Genomic DNA, 21,047 nt, shown 5'->3' on the forward strand with positions numbered 1-21,047 from the left:
GCAAGCAGGCTCCCTGCTGAGGAGGAGCCCGATGCGGGGCTCGATCCCAGGACCCTGAGACCATGACCTGAGCCGAAGGCAGAGGCTTAACCCACTGAGCCACCCAAGCACCCCAAGTTCTCTAACACTGTAAGATTTATGACCTAAAAACTAATCTTGATTCAATGAATAACTAGGAGAATTCTAACTTCCTAAACATTATTATTAGTAGGATCAATCAATAAATTATTGCAGAAAACCAGGTATGAGCTGAAACAAACTGGTCTAAAATGTTGGTTGAAAGAAAGAGCGAGCAAGCAAATCAGATTCAAAGATTCAAATGACACTTGGAACAAAGTTAAAATGACTATTAATAGTGAAGCAGTCAGAAGTAACCCTGAGTTTGAGGGAAGAACCTGGATGGCATTCTTCTGGCAATCCTTTGTGATGGCAGATTATAAATTTTGCAGGAAAAATTTTGTGCAATTGAAAAATATTTCCCAAGCAAGTCTGGTGAATGAGTTTAGAATTTGAACTCATGATATAGCATTGGATCCAAAACAAAATGTGATATAAATAGTCCCAGAAAGCAAATTGTAAAAAGAAATTTCAGAAATTTCTCTTCAGCAATTAATGCAGATGGCCCACTAATGCTAGCTATAAATAGCACTAATTTGAATACATATTCTAAAATGCTTCTTTAAAAATTACTGCTACTGTTACTTCGCAATCAGACTATTCTACCTAGTCCCCATTTCCTAATAATTAAGCATTTGGCTGGGAAAGCAAAAGATAAGATAAGGGACCTACATTTCCAACAAAGCTAGACCACATATTACACACCAATCTTCTTGCTTTAAAGACAAATTAAAAAGCTAGACAAAGGGACACCTGCGTGGCTCAGTCGGTTAAGTGTCTGCCTTCCGCTCAGGTCATGATCCCAGGGTCCTGGGATCGAGTCCCGTATTGGGCTCCCTGCTCAGCAGGAAGCCTGCTTCTCCCTCCATCTGCTGCTCCCCCGCTTGTGCTCCCTCTCTCTGACAAATCAATAAATAAAATCTTAAAAAAAAAAAGCTAGACAAATATATATATATATATATATATATTCTTTAAAATATCAGAGGATATTAAATGGCGTAACCACTTCGAAAAACTGATAACTACAGAAGCTAAATTATATCTACTCATTACTCAACAGTGCCATAGCCAAGGATACTTCCAAAAGAAGGACGTGCATAAATCAAACAAAATACACATAGAAGAGTACTCACAACTGCCTTACTGTAATGGCCCCAAACTGGAAATAATGGCAATGCCTACTGAAAGCAGAACGGATAAACTGTGACAGATTTGCATATGAGGCTACTCCCATGGCTCACCATATTTTCCAATAATGGTGACTACAGTGTTTCTGGTCTCCCATGCTCTTCCAGAATCTCAACTCTCCCCATCAAGAGGGACAGTCGGCTTCACCTCTCTTTAAACCTAGGCAGGCTCCTAACTGCCTCAAAGCATAGACCGCAATGGAAGGAGAACTGCATTAGGCTTCAAAGCCACGTTATAAGAGGCAATCTAGCGTCTGTCTGGCTCATGGGCCCTCCGCCCCTCTCCTCACCGCCCGCGGGTGCAGGACGGGCCCTTGGAACGCTGCCACCGAGCTGTGAGCACATTCAGGCCACATTTAGGTGTTGTGTCATCAACCAGCAGACATGTGAGCAAACCTTCAAACACTATTAGGCCCAGCCTTCGAGCAGCCCAACTTGAAACCAAACGAGGCTAAGACAAGCACTGCCCAAATTACAGCGCTGGGCAGAACATAAATGTTGTCTCTGCTTACATCACTGAGTTTGGGGCAATTTTTTAGGTGCCACAGTAACTAGAGCAAGTACAGGGCAACCAAAGAGAAACACTACCGCTATGTGCAACAACATAGCTAAATTTCATTGATACTATACAATGCTGAATGACAAAAGCTAGATCAGACACAAGAGAATAGAACATACCGTGTGATACTATTTTGACTGGAAAACCAAAAATGCAAAACTAGTCTATGGTGATAGAAAACGGAGTAATTGTTACCTGAGGCAGGGAAGGAAGGTGCTATGGATGGGGAAGGAGTGTGACAGGGCCTTCTGGGGTGGCGAAAAATGTTCTACATACTGAGCAACTGGGTACGATTATACATTTCATTACATTTATAAAAATCCTTTAGGGTATACATTTAAGATTAGTGCACATTATAATATGTATATGATACCTTAATTTAAAAAGTGGGGTGGGGGGCACCTGGGTGGCTCAGTCGGTTAAGTGACTGCCTTCAGCTCAGGTCATGATCTCGGGGTCCTGGAACTGAGCCCCATGTTGGGCTCTCTGCTCAGCGGGAAGCCTCTTCTCCCTCTCCCCCTGCCTGCTGCTCTGCCTCCCTCTGTGCTCTTTCTGTCTGCCAAATAAATAAATAAATAAATAAAACCTTTAAAAAAAAAAAAAAAGTGGGGTAGGATGGTAATCAAAGAACTGACGTGGTAATAAGGAATTACCAGGCACAGTCCAAGAGAATAGAGAGGAGCACGGCACCCTGGGGTTTCTTCGCTCCTGGAAATGTTTGCCTAATCAAAAAACTGGAAAGAAGACAAAATGTCAGAGTACAAGATCCACCAAGGGAGCCATCCCCTGCTTTGGAATAAGACCCCAAAAAGCTGAATCCCAGAAGAGATAACACAGAAGTAAACTAAACCAGTCCTTCCACAGACACAAAAAGACCTCAGTTTGAATAAAGGTAATCCCAAGTGCCAGGCAAAAGCAACAGAAAAATCTTTACCTAAATCTGTAATTACTTCTGGAAATATCTCTTCAAATAGAATAAACAGTATGCAATCAAAGATAAGCAGGCACGTAGGGAGATAAGACCCTCAAGAAAATAAAAGATCACAGACAAAACTTATGGGATAGCTTACTCTGTTCAAAGAGATATGAGCAAAGCCTGAAAATTTTGAAAAGGGAATTAGAAATTATGAAAGCGGCATGGCATATTTTAAAAGGAACCAAACTGGAATTCTACAAAATTCTGCAAAATACAATTAACCAAAATTAAGAACCCGGAGAGTAACATTTAGAGCAGCTTAGACTGAGGTAAAGATGACCTTAGTAAATGGAAGAGAGACCACAAGAAAATATCCATTACAGAAAAGAAACAGAAAAGTGAAAAATACAGAAGACAAGTGAAATACACAGAGGAGTCGGTAAGCTCTGACACCACGGAGCTGAAGTCCCAGCAAGACTAAGCAAGAGAACGGGGAAGAAGCAGTATTTGAAGAGATAGCCAGGAACCATCCAAAACTGATGAAAGAGGGCGCCTGGGTGGCTCAGTGGTTAAGCCTCTGCCTTCAGCTTGGGTCATGATCTCAGGGTCCTGGGATCGAGTCCCACATCCGGCTCTCTGCTCAGCAGGGAGCCTGCTTCTTCCTCTCTCTCTCTCTCTCTCTGCCTGCCTCTCTGCCTACTTGTGATCTCTCTCTGTCAAATAAACAAATAAAATCTAAAAAAAAAAAAAAAACAAAACTGATGAAAGACATCCAGACGTACCACCAAAAGGTATACACCCCAAGCAAGATAAGATTACTTGAAATCCAGAGACAAAAAGAAAATCTCAAAAATAGCCTGAGAAAGAAACATATTACCAATAAAGAAGTGATAAACTATAACTGACCTGTCAATAGAAATAAGGCCAAATATTAGAGAATAATCTATTCTCCAAAGGACTAATACATAACTACATGTATGTATGTATCTCTAGTCTAGAATTCTTTTTTTTTTTTTGAAAGAATTTTATTTATTTATTTCACAGAGATCACAAGTAGGCGCGGGGGGGGGGGGGGGGGGCAGCAGGCTCCCTGCTGAGCAAAGAACCCGATATAGGGCTCAATCCCAGGACCCTGAGATTATGATCTGAGCCAAAGGCCAAAGCCAGAGGCTTAACCCACCGAGCCACCCAGGCGCCCCTCTACTCTAGAATTCTATACCTAGCAAAATGTATCTCTCAAGAATGAAGGTGAAATAAAAACATTCTCAAATAAAAAGTTTGAAAATTTGTCAATACAATACCTACTTTAAAGAAAACACTAAAGGGTATTCTTCAGGCAGAAGGAAAATTATTTCAATTGGAAGGTTGGTAACACGAGAAGGAATGAAGGAAAAGAAAATGAAGTAAGTCTAACTGAATAATGACAGTGTAAAAAACACATCTTTGGGGTTTAAAATATATATGCATTTTAAAACATGGTAACAATGAAATAGGTTAAAAGAAAGAAGAAAGAAAATTAAATGTTTTAAAATGGTTCGTTCACCGGAAAAAGGGGGAAGTCTCAATTAATACTACACTCTGATAAGCTGAGAAAACATATTAGAATTTCTTAGTCAAACACTTAAGGAACAGCAAAGGAATACAAAATCCCAAGCTAATAAAAAAGAGGTAAATGAAATAATCATTTTTAAAAAGACAATCGAGAGGCGCCCGAGTGGCTCAGTCAGGTAAGTGTCTGACTCTTGATTTCGGCTCAGGTCACGATCTGAGTCATGAGACTGAGCCCCACATCTGGTTCCACAGTGACTGTGGAGCCTGCTTGGGATTCTTTCTGTCCCTCTCCCTCAGCCCCCCCCACTTGTACCCATGCACTCTCCTCTCAAACCAAAAACAAAGCTAAAATGAGAAAAAAGAAACACAAAAAACAGGAAAGACAAATAGATTTTTAAAAATTTTTAAACATTAATGTCAACAGTTATTGTATGCCAATTCATTTTTATAAGTCATAAGCAAAAGACACAGAACTACCTGGCCAATGTATATATACCTAACTCTTATAAATTTTAACCACATCTATTCAATTTCTTCCCACTGTGACTGACTTCTCAAAATCTTACTTCGCCTTCTCTTTTCTGATCTTACTACAGATATGCTAACAAGCATTAAAATGTCCAAACTGAATAAAAAGGAAGGGGAACAAAAACCCCAGGAAGCCAACTAGCTTATAAATACTGCATTAATTCCATAATAAAATATTAATTTGCCACTACTGATCTATATAAAATTACTGAAATTAATATATTAAGAAACTTAAAAACAATGTTCTTTCACTTATTTCATGAAAAATAGTACTCTAATATTTTTTAATTCACCTGTAATTTAGTGAGAGGAAAATACCAGGATACAATTACAACTTTTTCTACACACCCCCAAATGTCAGCAAGACACAGGTGCAACAGGTACCTCTACCAGAGAATAACTAAACATCTACTTAGTGCCAAAAACACGAAAGCAAACAAGATATGAAATTCTAGTCACTCCGGATCTTCCTATAGGCAAATGAAACTACCTGCCACTTAATAAATGTATTTCATTCTAGGATGGATTACTACTATCATTTTGGGAGAAGTAGATATTTTAAGTAAGGTATCCTAAGCTCTTCCAAAAAAACAATGCTAGCAAATTTAAATCAAAATGCTATATTCCTATCATAGAGCATCTCTGTAAAGAAATCAAAGAATCTTATTCAACATTTAATTTCCGTCTTTCAGATACAGAAACTCACAAGTGAATGGTGCCAAAGTTTAAAAAACTAGACACCTAAGTGTACAGAGTCTCATTTGCAGGTCTACTGTGGCTAGAGTCAACTGGGCTGACTCCCTTTCCATAATGGCTGCGGACAAGACTGAGGCCTTCGTTCAAATGGCTGGAGTACGGTGCCAAGAGCCTCTCTACACGAGGAACAGGGGTTGCTGCCAAGCCGTGTGGGGAGCTGACTTACACACGCACATCCTTATCTAACCTCCACACAGTCTCTTCAGGCACTGTGTTCGTGCTCTTCTCTTATCCTGGGTGTCCCACCCACTCCCCTCCCCTTTTCAGCTATGAACTCCTCCATATCCTTCAGCTCTTACAAGTCACGCCCTCAGGAAGGCTTGCCCCAGCACCCCCAAGTCAGGCTAGGTTCCCGAGTCACAGGTTTTACAGCTCCCTGTGCTTTACTTCAAAGGACTTATCCCCCTGTGGTTGAAAACAAGGTACCTAACAGGGGTTGTGAGGTACACAGCAGGCACTGGAGAAATCCTTGCTGAATGAACAAATCCAAATTTATGATTCCCCCTCGATTTTACAAAGAAACAAGCCCTTAAAAATGAAGCTATTTACCTGAAAAATTAAGTTATTTACATGGAAATGGCATAGAAGTCAAGAATCTAAGTGTTTGCAACTCTAATTCCCACACTGTGACACCCATGCACTATAAGGAAATGTGGTAGAAGACAGATTTCTTTCAAATTCGTATTCCTTTTTATTGACTTCAACTGTAAAAAGTGAGATACTTTTTAATGGGGGAAAAAGATTCTAAATACAAGTGAATTGTATCTAAATGGAATATGCCTTTCAAAAATCACCCTGAAGGGACAAACGATAACATTCTGGTAATAAGTGGTTAGAATATTGTTGATAACAATACCACTGCACTAAAACGAACCAAGAATGGTTAAAGTTAAATTGCACACATAACCTGCCTCTTTCTCTCTAACTGCAGTAGCAATTCCCAAACTTTTAAGGTTGTGGCAAAGAATTCTGCCAGCTTCAGACCATCTTAACATGCCTAGCCCATTTTAACCAAAATCATTTTGTTTTCAGTTTGCCACTAACTAATTTATTGGCCTCTTTTTCAACCTTCACAGGCTACAACACAGAACAGGAATTCGAGATAGATGGGCACACGGTGACCAAGACTGACAGTACAAACCCTGCTTGGCACCGGAGGCCCAGACTGAATCTGCCCTGCCAGGAAGTTGTCCTGGTTCCCCCAAAACGCTAGGGATGACCCGTCAATTAACAGATGGCTGACACTTGCACTTACTGGCTTGTTTGAACCAGTGGCAGTTGTCCTCACTAGGAGACATTCCACATCAAAACACTGTTAAAACTGATAATGGACTATCCTTTTCAGAAACAAGTACACCAGGGAGTCTGACAGGCTCAATCAAAACAGTAAGTAGACACAAACACCAAGACTCAGGGCCCAAATTCTTAATGTTTGGCAAAAGATGCTCCTTCAAATGCCTGGGGGACGACTTGCTAATTTTTTATATAATCAGCAAAGGAATGTCTGTTAACTGAGGATACCTACTTTCTTTTAAAAATTTATATATATATATATTTTTTTTAAAGATTTTATTTATTTATTTGACAGACAGAGATCACAAGTAGGCAGAGAGGCAGGTAGAGAGAGAGAAAGAGGAGGAAGCAGGCTCCGCGCTGAGCAGAGAGCCCAATCCGGGGCTTGATCCCAGAACCCTGGGATCATGACCTGAGCAGAAGGCAGAGGCTTTAACCCACTGAGCCACCCAGGCGCCCCAAAATTTATACTTTTATTAGCATATTTTCTTTTATATGTTGACATATTTCAATTCCCTAGGTAGACTATAATATAGGGTCAATATTCGTTTTAAGTAAAAACATGAACTAAATAAACTATGCTTACAAACTTTATTATCAAAAACAGCAAACTCAGAAATGTTTTTAATTTTAGGGTCTGACAGAGTGAGAAAAGCAAATAAACCACTGTTCATTTGATGCTGGCTAGCTTAATTCTTATTAAAATGACTTCACAAAAGAAAAAAGTACCCTGACTTCCCTCTGATAGAACTTCCCAGAGATTCAACGTGTGAGGGGACTGGCCACGATGATCTCTGAAGTTGCTGTGCAGCTTTTCTGAGCTACAAAATACTAAGTATGTATCCCAGAGACTTAATTCCATTAATAAACGGATTAATACAAGATTAAAATCGCTTTCTCCCAGCAAGCAAAATATTTAGGATCGTGTCCCCACTTTTTCCCCCCATTTGTGTCACATTATTCCCCACGACTGGGTATTGCCCCCAATTCAAACATCCCTCCCAGTCCCAGAAGGGACTCATTTCACTCCTGTTCAAGTCTACTCACTAAAAAGCAACTGTGGATTTAAAATGGGGGAGAAGAAGGGGACATAAAGAGCTTAATATCCAATTTATAGAAATATCTTTCAATTTATAGAAACGTGGATTCACGGACTCCTCGAATTTCCTGGCATTAAAATACCCGCGAGTTCGATTTGCCGCACCATCACGCGGCTGTTAGCTCAAAACTACTTTGCAAACTTCGCAAAGGCGCACAGATTTCCAGGCTCTCCAGATCCCTCATTCACCCCATCCTCCTCCAGCGCAGTCGAAACAAAGTTCCGCGGCTCGAAGGCAGTAATTTAAAAGAACGAAGTTTGCCTCAGTCCTGCCTACTTGGACTCAGCAGGACGCAAGTGAAACTTGCGAGGGAGACACGTCTCCCGGGGACCCGGGCTTGCTCCGCGGGGGAGGGGGAGGCAGCGGGGCTCCCCTCCCCCAGGACCTGGTAGACCCCGGCCCCTTTCCCCCCCCCGCCCCCTTCACCGGCAATCAGGTCCCCCTGCGCACGGTCCCCCACAGACCCTCCCCACACGCCCCCCACGCCCCCCGCGCCCCCCACCCGGCGCCCGCCAGCCTGCCAATCATTCCCGCAGAGCCCCACGATCGAGGTTCCAGGGGGCACCAGCACCGCCCCGCACACGTTTCCGGAGCCTCACCCTCGAGGGCTGAGGCAGGCAGCCGTAGCTCCGTCCACCTCCCCGGGGCCGGGAATGGCGGCGTCCGGCTCCCCGGGGCCAACCCTAGTCCCTGCCCGGAGGAAACCCCGGAGACCGCCGCCGCCGCCGGCCGACCCCCTGCGGTGGGAGATGAGGAAATGAAGTTACCTCCGGCCGGTCCCGTCGGCGGAGGCTGTGGGAGGGGACAGAGCGGGGAGTCGGGACAGCCGACCAGGTCCCGGCGCGGCGGCGGCTACCGCAGTGCCCTCCGCCCCATTGTTTCCCTTCCAAGAGGATCCCGGCGAAGCCGAGCCCGGGAACCAGGAAGTTCCCCGGCGCGACACCTCCTGCCGCCGCTATGGAAACGGCCCCCGCCTCCCAGGGCGGCTCGCCCGGGACCCCGCCTCCGCGCCGCCGGCCCCGCCCGCCTCACGGGCCGCCGCCAACCGTCGCCGCTGCGGCCGCGGCCGCCGCCATCTTGGCGCGGCCGGGCGGCCTCTTCCCGGCGGCACGTGCGCGCCGCTCCCGCGTTCCCGCCGTCCGCGGGGACGCGCTTCCAGGGCAGCGGGATGCGGGCGCAGCTCCCGGGGATCCTGGGGCGTCTGACCCTCGGCGGCCGAGGAGAGAAGGACCCGCTCTGCATTGCAGACCCTGAACCTGGAACGGGGCTTCGAGGCAGCGCGGGGAAACGACCCACTTAGGCTGTCCAATCGAAAAGGTCAAGGGATGGGTGAGAGCAGGGGTGAGACCAGTGGAGCAGTGGCCAGATTAACGCGTGTTTCATTTCTGGGTCATCTTACTAGCTGTCAGAGCTTGCACACTCTAATTTTCTCTGTGCCTCGGTTTCTTCCTCTGTAAAGTGACATAATAATAGTGATTTCCTCATCAGGTTATCTCCTGGAACAGGGAAGTGCCAGGTCGTTAGTAGGTGCAAAATGATCGTTCCTTCAGTAAAATGGTATTGCTTCTTACGGAAATCACATTCCTGTCATTTTTCAGGACTTCACGTGTTCAAATTACACGACTTTAAATAGGCTACTGTTTCAGATCCCACTGCTGCAGAAAATTTCCCGAATGTTCATCTTTTGTCCCATCTTTCTCTAGGTCAGCTTTCCTTTTTTATGTCATGGAAATTGTCAAGAGTTTTAATCTCCAGAGTCTTCCATTAAGAGGTGCCATAAAAAGATGAATGATGTAAACTTTCCGACACTGTAATTAGCTGACAGTTAAGTGATTTATTCAATAGAAGCTAGAAAAGTTAGGGTGTGCAAATAACAAAGGCTTCCTGTCCTTGATTCCAGGAACTGGAATTACCAAAGCTGGCAACTCTGCACTGTTGTCATTATCTTTTTCCAGCTGGTGAAAACTGACACCAAAAAACTGGGTGCTGTGTGCAATATGGAAACAGAGGATGGAGAGAAGAAGTAGGGTCACAGCCTCTGTTGGAGGACAAAGCTTCACCATCTGTGCATAAGACTGGGTCTTAGATGGATTCCAAGGCTCCTTGTAGCTCACAAGTGTTGATCTTACTTGCACATATACTCCTTAAATTAATACTTCCCTTTGGCTATTCATTTAAACCAGATTTGTGAAGACTAATGTTTAATAAGTCTGATCCAAAACTGGATATAGGTATTGGGGTAAAAAGAGATCAAGAGCTGGCAGGACATGGGAAACTTCTTCAACACCCAAACACTTCTCCAAAAGTTCTGGAGTGCTCTGATTAGCGATTACCCAGATTGAGATAACTTGAATTTCTAAAAGGCAGGAGCCCCCCACTCATACAGCTTTGTAGCCCTGCTGGACCAGCAGTTTGCTTTGCACACTATAGGCCTTCAGTGTTTATTGAATTAAATGGCCCTGTCTATGGCTGAGTGTAATCATCTAAGGAGACCTTGGGAACCACAGAGACAAGAAATATTACTTAAGGGACATCACTGCAAACATCATTAAACAGGAACCCCAAGTCACTAGTTAATGAGTTAATGGGATTCTGGTATGAACAACCCTGGCCAGAGGCTTATTTGGCATAATAAAGTGGAAATTTCAGATGTTTTTTCCATAACTTACATGGGTAATTTTTTAAAACTTTATTTTGGACCTAATTATGAGCACCACTGATTCAATTTTATGCTTCAATAATCGCCCTCTGATGCTATAGTACAGTTCAAGTTCAGAAATCCCCACCTTTCCCCCCAAATCAAAGTGTCATTTCAATATAAAACTATTATTTGTTCGTAGGTGTAACTTCAGGGGCTTGTCAAAATTTTTGTGTATTTAAGCATCTTGGAGGTACTATTAAATGGCAAACAGATTTTTGTCTTTATATAGCTAGTGTTCACTACTCTGTGACATACAGTAAACATAGAATTGATGTCAATGATTATCAAGGAAATAAAGATAAAATCATTTTTCCTCCAAATCAGGGATGGGCAAACTTTTTCTTAAAGGGGAAACATAGTAAACATGAGGGCAACTGTAGATAGTATCTAACAGGATGAGTGGACTTTATTCTACTAAAACCTTACTCATGAAAATAAATGGGTATTTATTTTGCTGACCCCTAAGTCATTGTATTTATATTAGATTCATTCCATTTTTATAGTCACTCCAATGTGAAATGACAGATATTAAAATACAAAGGGTAAAAGCGGGATATCAACAAAGCACCAAAAATTCAAAAGACCTACAGAGTAAGTTTGTGTTACCAGTTAAAATATTTTACAAATACCAAAGGCTGAGAACTACATCTCATGTACTACAATGGAATAAGATAGACGGATATTTGCATTTCATTTTTGCAAAAGTTATGTTAGGATAATGGAAATACTCAAAATGTTGACAAGGTAAGAGTGCATGTTAAACCCCACCCTACAGGATGCTGTAATTCACTGAAGCCAGAAGTACAATTAGAGGTGAGAACATAAGAACATAGAGAAAAAAAACCCTCCAAATCATCCATTCTTCCCTGTCATCTTCAGAATGTGGATGACAGTACAGGTCCCTTGAGTCTCCTGTAAACTGAGAATTCGAAACGTGAATCCGTGGCTGTGTGGAAAATTCTGCTGTGCACGTTTTCATCCTCACTAGAAGCAGTATGGTCTGAAATTTCATAAGGAACCGATGCCGTTCCCGTTAGTTAAGAAAGTCACCTACAATGACACTGCATATAATTGTTCTTCGCTGTTGGGAAAAAGACAGACTGGTCAGTATCTGTGCACCCGGTGTAAGTGAAAAAGCAACGGAGAGCCAACAGCCACATCCACCCTGCTCAGAGGAAAAAGTTCTCCTTTGGTTCAAAAGAGAAGTTATTGATGCAGAGAGAGGAAAAAGTCTGTGGATGAAACGTGAGCTCCATAAAATTGTATGCAAGATTGTGTTCGGAGCTCTTTACTTACAACTATCTGGAGTTGTCTTATTTATTGGTGTACTTGGGTTTGTTTTTTGTTTTTTGTTTTAAGATTTTATTTATACGTGAGAGAGAGAGAGACAGCACGAGCGGGAGGGGCAGAGGGGGAAAGAATCCCAAGCAGACCCCATGCTGAGCTTGGAACCCAATGCTGGATCCCCCGACCTGAGCCAGACACTTAACCATCTGCACCACCCAGGCGCCCCTAGGGTGGGGGGTGGGGTTCTATCTTAAGAATGTGCATGACCTGAGATTGGGTAACTTATCTGTCTTCTTCCCTATTTTATCCTTTGGTCCAGATCAATGTCTGGTACAAAAACAGCTCTCTATGAATAACTGTAGAAGGAATGAAGAGAAGGAGGAGGAGGGAGTAACAAAGGTATACAAATATCCATGTTCTCTGGGTAAACATTTCCTAACTCCATAAGCTCGAAAGGGTCTGATGTTCTCTGGGTAAACATTTCCTAACTCCATAAGCTCGAAAGGGTCTGTGACTCAAAAAAACAAAACAAAACAAAAACATAAACAAAAACCAAAACAAGCCAACAACAACCCAAATAAGAATGACTGGTTTCCAACTACAAAGGCTGCCCTCATTATCTCCTCTGCCCTTTTGCTCACCCGCCACCCCGCTCACATAACGAAATGGTTATCACGGTTTGCCAGAAATCTACAATGATGCCCTATCTTTTGGAAAGGGTCTCATTATGTTTTTGTAGCTCTAGAGAATTGCTCTCCCTTCTCAACTTAAAGTTGTCGTGCTTGAAGTCACCATTTGACCACCTCCTCAATGCCATGCCCTTTATTTTTTTAAAATCTCCTCAAACAGAGTTGTATTTTGGGGTGCCTGGGTGGCTCAGTGGGTTAAAGCCTCTGCCTTCAGCTCAGGTCATGGTCTCAGGGTCTCTGGGATCGAGTCCTGCATCGGGCTCTCTGCTCAGCAGTGAGCCTGCTTCCTCCTCTCTCTCTGCCTACTTGTGATCTTTGTCTGTCAAATAAATAAATAAAATCTTAAAAAAAAAAAGTTGTATTTAAAAAGTACGATATTGAAATAAATATGCAGTACTATTTCAAGGCATTTTTGTCCCCAGTTTACAGTGATAAAACTTTTGCCTCTGTGTGTATGATTTTTTAATTAACGTTTAAACCCTTGTGTACCTGCATCCATGTGAAATGTGTGGCAGCTAATTTTCAAAGACGGTCCCCCCCCACCACCACGTGACCCATGCCTCCAGTGTTCACATCTTCATATACCGTCCTCCTCTGGAATCTGGGCTGGCTCTGTGACTCACTTCTGACCAAAAGAATACGGCAGAAGTGATGCTGAATGTTTTCTAAAGTCAGAATGATAAGAAGTCTTAGAGCTTTTGCCTGGGTCTCTGAGAGACCCGTAGTAGTGGCCTCCCTCCCTGAACTCAGCTTCCACGTCGTGGCCAGGTGACAACCCTTGCTGAGCCCCCACCCGACAGCCAGCACCAAACTTCGAGGCATGTGCGTGAGCCATCCTGGGCATTCATCACAGCTGAGCCTTCAAATGCCTTGAGCAACTGGGTCCCCACTGGGACCTCATCTCAGGTGAGCCTCGTTAACCCATGAATAATGGAAGCAACAAGTAATTGTTGTTTTAAGCCATTGAGTGTAGGGTGGCTTGCTACCCACATACTGATAACTGGAATAAGTTAAATAAATATAAAGTGCTAAAGCTACACTTAGCTATATTTAAGATAAACCCTTAATAAATAACGTCACCCAAATTAACAGAAATGTGGTGTAAGAAGGTCAAGTTATGCACGAACAAGGTGAACCGTAAAAGATCCTAAGGCACTCCAGGGCGTCTTTCTGCTGGTTTCATAGGCTCTTGTCCTGTGAGGTGGGGTGCCACTCTGGACAAGTGAAAAACGTCACAATGACCTTAACCGTCTGGTGTCTACAAAGTAAATGTACTCGCAATTCACTGTGACTTAGACAGACATGAACCAAGTTCCTGCCCACATGCTTTGGCTAAAAAAAGAAAAGAGTGGTCACAAGTAGCCAGTACTACAGATTCAATGAAAATGAGACAATAGATGGGGGAAATTTTTTTTTTTTATCTACCTAACTTCTCTTTTCTATCTGCTAACACTTCATGAAGATTGCAGGTCCATAATTCCTAATCAGCAATTTTGAAACCTAAAAAGCTTTGAAAACCAGAAGTGTTTTTCTCCCTAAGTGTGGTACCTAAACTCCTTTGGTAGCAACTGCACTTTCCTTTGGCTATGTATGGCCTCTATTTTATTCCATATGAACCCTCATCCCATTACACAGCTAGCAGTGTGTTTGATTACAAGGTCCTGTCATCCTTCTAAAAATCAAAAGTTCTGAATTCCAAAACAGTTCTGGTTTCAGACCTACAGTAGACTTTATTGGAGACCTGAAGTAACATTTTTTGTGTGTGCAGGGGTGAGACGATATAATGTGGAGTCATTGAACACTCGATTCAGACAGCCTGAGTTCAAATCCCTCCTCTACTGTTTGTCACCTCTGAGCCTAGGTCAGGGAGTAACCCTCTGCCTCAGTTTCCCCCTCTGCAAAATGAAGACAGTTATAGAAATTACCTCATAGGGTTCTTAAAAGAACTGAATGAGTTTATACATGTACACAGCTTATCCCAATGACTAGGAGTTAGTAAACACTCAACAAATGTTAACTCTTATTGTATTATGATTCAACAGAAGCTTCTTTATTTTTTTTTTTTTAAAGATTTTATTTATTTATTTGACAGACAGAGATCACAAGTAGGCAGAGAGGCAGGCAGAGAGAGAGGAAGGGAAGCAGGCTCCCTGCCGAGCAGAGAGCCCGATGCGGGGCTCGATCCCAGGACCCTGGGATCATGACCTGAGCCGAAGGCAGCGGCTTTAACCCACTGAGCCACCCAGGCGCCCCAACAGAAGCTTCTTTAAAAACTCAGTAAAACTAATCATATCTCCATTAGGGTTCCGGAAATGACTCAAGGTATCACCAGCAGGAAAATATTTAAAGATTTTATTTATTTATTCGATAGAGAGAGAGAGAGATCATAAGTAGGCAGAGGCAGGCAGAGAGAGGTGGGGGGGAGGCAGGCTCCCTGCTGAGCAAAGAGCCCGATGCGGGGCTCGATTCCAGGACCCTGAGAATCATGACCTGAGCCACAGGCAGAGGCTCAACCCACTGAGCCACCCAGGAGCCTTAGCAGGAAGATATTTAACACAGGGAGTCAGAGACACAAAATCTTTGAAGGATTGAATGGGGGAAGGGGACAAGCACCAACTCCCGGGTCAGTCCACCGCTCAATGTGGACCCGATCGATGTCAGGAAACTGCTGCACCCATAGTCAGAAATCACAGGAAATGACATGGAATCACTGCCAATGTCACGGCTGCCTTGCAGCTTGGAAGCTGGTAACTGTCAGGGGTGCTCTTTGTAGTCTCGCCTCCCTGCAAAATTACGTGTCTTCCAAAGCCTTATGTCAGCCCCGGCTGCCAGAGGAAGAAGGGCACACTCCTTGTGCCTTTCCCATCCCAGGAGAACATCTCCCTGGAAGAACGACACCTTACCAGAATAGTGCTGGCAAGGGACCCTGGGAAATGCAGCCCTTGAAATACAGACGCTATCCAACACAAATCATTTAACAATAATGATTTACATTTGTAAAGTATCCTCCGTAAAGGTTCCACGAGGTACGCAGAAACCGAGAGCACAGAGGGGCTGAGTGGCAGGTCCACAGCTGGCCGCGTAGCGAGACACTCAGGTGCGCATATTCCAAATCTAAAATGTATCTTTATGTTGGTGCTCATCGGAGTCCCAGGTTTTTCCCCAAGTCCTCACACCATTTATATTATCATTTACACATTGTTGTTGACTCACATTTCTCCTGAAATTAATTTAAACAGGAAATTTTGCATTACTGTCGAAGTCTAATGCAAAGCACTGAAGTAGAAAACAGGTGTCACGTAACATAAATGCAAGATAAAAGTAAAAATAAACGTACAGAAAACAACCATGATATTAAGATCACTTAGCACTGCCCACAGAGGGCACTGAGCCTGAAGCCTGTTCTCTCCTTGTTGAAAACTGGGCTTAGCATGTGCTGGAGAGGCTAGACATACTAAAAGCAAACATCCCAACACAAAACTGAGCCTCTCTCAGTGACACGCTCACAGGACTAAACGTTGACTAAAATCCTTGAAAAGAAATTAAATTTCTCACTGTATGAGGCAAAGTTATTTAAAGCCTTGCTTGCCCATGTTACCTTCCAAGTACATCCTTGTACTTCCAAGTACATCCCACACTTCAGGTAACCCAGATTTCCATCCTATCAATTTTGGAAAGTTGAGCTCAGAATCAGAGGATCAATTAATTCAATTTTGAAAAGTACTTGTTAACCAGGTATTAAACATATGTGAGCATGTTTTGCTCCTACTGACTCATTCATAGAAGACATTTTTCACGTGGAGGTAAAATCTCCATCACAGAAACCATTTCAAAGCGAACAGTTCAGGGGCTGAGTGGCTCAGTTGGTGGGGCGTCTGCCTTCAGCTCAGGTCATAATCCCAGGGTTCTGGGATCGAGCCCCACATCGGGCCCCCTGGTTGGTAGGGGACCTGCCCCTCCCTCTCCCTCTGCTACTCCCTCTGCTTGTGCTCTCTCTGTCAAATTAATAAATTAAAAATATTTTAATAGGGCACCTGGGTGGCTCAGTTGGTTAAGCCACTGACTTTGGCTCTGGTCATGATCCTGGAGTCCTGGGATAGGGTCCCATATCCGGCTTCCCCTGCTCTGCAGGGAGCCTGCTTCTCCCTCTCCCACTGCCTGCCCCTCCCCCTGCTTGTGCTCGCTTGCTCGCTCTCTCTCTCTCTCTAATAAATAAATAAAATCTTTTTAAAAATAAAAGATATTTTTAAAAAAACAAAGTGAACAATTCAGTAGCATTTAATACATTTGCAATGTTGTACAACCACCACCTGTATGCAGTTCCAAAACATATGCATCACCCCAAAAAGAAACTATACCCAGTAACCAGTTACTTTCCCTTTTCTCTCTCCCCAGGCTCCGGCAACCACTAACCTGCTTTCTGTCTCTACGGGATTACCCCGGATGTTACGTGTGAATGGAATGATACAATATATGACCTTCTGTGTCCGTCTTCTCTCACTAAGCATAATGTTTCCGCAGTTCATACACACTGTAGCGTGTACCAGTCCATCATAACCAGTCCTTGTTATGGCTGAAAAACACCGCATTGATGGATAGACCACATTTACTTACTGATTCATCCACGGATGAACACTTGGGTTGTCTCCAACCTTGGGCTACTGTGAACGGGGCAGCTAGGAACATGCAGGTAGATGTATCTCGTTTGGTATCTGTTCCACAGTTACTTTGGATGTACACTGAGGACTGAAGTGTGGGATAGTATGGTGAGTCTATGTTCACCTTTCTGAGGAACTACCCAACTGTTTCCCATAGTGGCAGAACCCTTTTACGTTCCCGCCAGCAGGGACATATCCCACCAGCAGGGACATTCCATATCCTTGCCAATGCTATTTACTCTCTGCTTTCGTGATCATAGCCCTCACAAGTGTGTGACCGTAAAGTGATGTCTTTCTGTTTCACTAATTACTAATGGCGCTCAGCATCTTTTCACATGTTTACTGGCCTTTTGTGTATCTTCCTTGGAGAAATGCCTTTTCAAGTCCTATGCCCATTTAAAAAATTGGATTATCTTGTGATAAGTTGTGAAAGTTTTGTCTGTATTCTGACCCTTCTCAGATAGGAGATTTGCAAATACCTTCTCCCGTTCTGTAGGTTTCCTTTTTACTTTGTTGGTAATGTTCTCTGATGGGCAGAGGTTTTCGATTTTGATGAAGTCCGATTTACCTATTTCTTTCTCTTTCTTTGCTTTTACTTCATATCTATGAATCAACTGCCAAATCTAAGGTTATGGGTATTTACCCTCGTGTTTTCTCCTAAGAGGTTTATGTCTTAGCTTTTATATTTATATATAATTTAAACTTTACCATAAAATTTTCAGAGAAATAAGGTAAATCCACTGACCTAGATTAACTCTATAACCACTGAAATTCACTCACCCTTGAGTCATTTGTTTAATAAATGGGTTTAGCCATGGCTGTGAACAAATCACTATACTAGATAGTACATATATCTGTAGACTATACACACATATGTGTATTAGTGCATATACTATATATTAGTAGAGTATATTATTCTTATAGACTAACAGGAAGATTGTAGAAGTGCTAACAAGAAAGATGAAATTGCCAGTTTATGAGAAGAGGAGCATTATGTTCAAATTAAAAAAAAAGAAAAACAGGGGCGCCTGGGTGGCTCAGTGGGTTAAGCCACTGCCTTTGGCTCAGGTCATGATCTCAGGGTCCTGGGATCGAGTCCCACATCGGGCTGTCTGCTCAGCAAGAAGTCTGCTTCCCTCTCTCTCTCTCTCTGCCTGCCTCTCTGTCTACTTGTGATCTCTCTCTGTCAAATAAATAAATAAAATCTTTAAAAAAAAAAAAAAAGAAAAACAAAGCCAACTCAAACTGGATCATATATACAATAATACAGATGAGTTATTGGCTCATTTCACTGAAAGCCGACAGAAGATGGGCTCTATGGTGTTCGATGATATTGTCAAGGACCAGCTTCTTTTTCTACCTCCCATCATGTCAGCTCCATCCAACCAAGATGGCTGCCAGCAATTTCCAGAGCTACGTGCATCCTCATCTCAGTCAGGGAAAGGCAGCAACCCCCAGCTAACACTCGTCTCTGCCTTTTGCTGGTATGACCTGATTCACATGCCCATTGCTGCGTACCCACAAATGTTGATTTATGGCCAGGATGTATGATTATGTATGTATGATTATGTATGTATTATGTATGATTATGTATGATTATGTCAATTGCTTTCACTGCTGTTTACATCAGAATGGATTGGACTTCTTCCTACATGGGGAAGATATGGTTCTCAAATGGAGTTTGGGCAAGTGACAAAGAAAACAGGAATGGATATGGGGGCGCCATCACAATGTTCATCACAGGTAATCTCAGAGAAGTCTTAACAGAAGAGAAGGGATCTGACCTAGTCAGAGGGAATCAAATAGAATAACAGTGTGACAATGGAATATTACTCAGCCATCAGAAAGGATGAATACCCAACTTTTGTACCAGCTTAGATGGGACTGGAGGGGACTATGCTGAGTGACATAAGTCAAACAGAGAAAGTCAAACATCATATGGTTTCACTTATTTGTGGAACGTAAAGAATAGCACGGAGGACATGAGGAGAAGGAAAAATGAAGGGGAAGAAATCAGAGTGGGAGACGGACCATGAGAGACCATGGACTCTGGGAAACAGTTTTAGAAGGGAGGGGTTGGGGGAATGGGTGAGCCTGGTGATGGATATTAAGGAGGGCATGTACTGCATGGAGTATTGGGCATTGTACATAAGCAATGAATCTTAGAACACTGCATCAAAAACTAATGATGTACTGTGTGGTAACTAATATTTAATATAATTAATTATATTATATTAATTTTATTATTAATAAATTTTATATTTTATTTATTATAAATATTATAATAATTAATTAATATTTAATTATATTATATTAAATATTTAAATAAATATTTATTTATTAAATATGTATTTATTTAAATAAATGAATGAATGAATAAAATAAACTTGTATTCAACAAAAAGAAGAACAGTGTGAGGGCTCATTTATAAAAATAGGGAATAATCATCCATTTTAGTTGGACCACGGGTGTCAGTTGAAGGTTAGTAAGCCTAGCAGAGTAACTTGAGAGCATATCATAATGGAGGACTTCAAACACCTGACTAAGCAGTGTAGATTTAATTCTTCAAGCAACAAAAAGAAAAATAAAATGACCTTATTCTCAGAAAAAAAAAGGTATTTCTCTAAATAAAACTGTATGAAATGAAAGAACTTTAGAAGAATTCATGTTAATGCTAGGTCTTGCTATTTGATAAGCTACATTCCCTGGTAGAGACCTGTTCATTCAGTTGGCAAATACTGAGCATCTAATGTGTGCCTGGCACTGTTCTGGCAGTAGCTGGTCGCTCAATGGTGAGAAATAGTAATGTCATTGCCCGGGTCAAGGCTAAAGGCCTATGGAGAGCCTATCATCTATGCCATCATGGAATCAGATTCTAATTTCTCATCTACCTTTGGAAAGCATTACATTCTGGGTCAGAACTGTCACTCACAGTCGATGGAAAACAAGGTAAGAAAGCATTCAAACCAGAGTTCAGAAACCTGACTGAAATCTCCATGTGCCTTGTCAAGCTAATCCATCCCTCTTCTAAGTCCTCCAAGGCCAGTTGATACCTCACTACAGAGAGGTCACTCTTTAGCCCTACTTGGACAAAGGGACACGGGCGTTGCCTAAAAGATTTTACTTAACCTCAAACATAATGTACTCATCTTACAAATGGATGACTTTTGCTTTACCTCAATTGTAGACCTAAATATTGTCAAGTTAAAATCAAAGCAGAGACTAGATAATTAAGTTAAGTTACCCCTAATGTACTTGGAAAATCCTTCTTTCCTCTCCCCACCCCTCCCCCATCCCTTTCTTTTAGCAAACCTCTCCTGTGTACATTCGAGGGGGCAGGACTGGAGAAGAGCAACACAGCCCTTCACCTGCCCAACTCCCTAACTTCTGTTATGAGTCACTCCTTTCTTCCCTATGTTCCCTGAGCAGTGAATGTTGCATTTGAGATGAAAACAATTCTCTTCCCCAACCCAGAAAATGTAGCTTTACATGGGTCTGGGAAATGAAACAGCCTGACTTAAAGCTGGCAATAAGAAGGCAAGTTTAGGGGCGCCTGGGTGGCTCAGTGGGTTAGGGCCTCTGCCTTCGGCTCAGGTCATGATTCCAGGGTCCTGGGATCGAGCCCTGCATCGGGCTCTCTGCTCAGCGGGGAGCCTGCTTCCTCCTCTCTCTCTGCCTGCCTCTGCCTACTTGTGATCTCTGTCT

At 42.7% G+C, this 21,047-nt stretch overlaps 1 protein-coding gene and 1 pseudogene across 1 annotated transcript in view; one reads left to right on the plus strand and one right to left on the minus strand.

Annotated features, from left to right (window-relative positions):
- USP6NL (USP6 N-terminal like) overlaps nucleotides 1-8,819 on the minus strand; it is a 171,640-nt gene extending 162,821 nt beyond the window's left edge. The window contains exon 1 of the mRNA XM_047740866.1: nucleotides 8,775-8,819. The gene's annotated coding sequence lies outside the window, so the exon portion shown is untranslated. The remainder of the gene's footprint in view (nucleotides 1-8,774) is intronic.
- LOC125106600 (uncharacterized) lies at nucleotides 8,561-9,645 on the plus strand (annotated as a pseudogene).
- The last annotated feature ends 11,402 nt before the right edge of the window (nucleotides 9,646-21,047 follow it).

Source organism: Lutra lutra, chromosome 8 (assembly GCF_902655055.1).
Source record: "Lutra lutra chromosome 8, mLutLut1.2, whole genome shotgun sequence".
Lineage (NCBI taxonomy): Eukaryota > Metazoa > Chordata > Mammalia > Carnivora > Mustelidae > Lutra > Lutra lutra.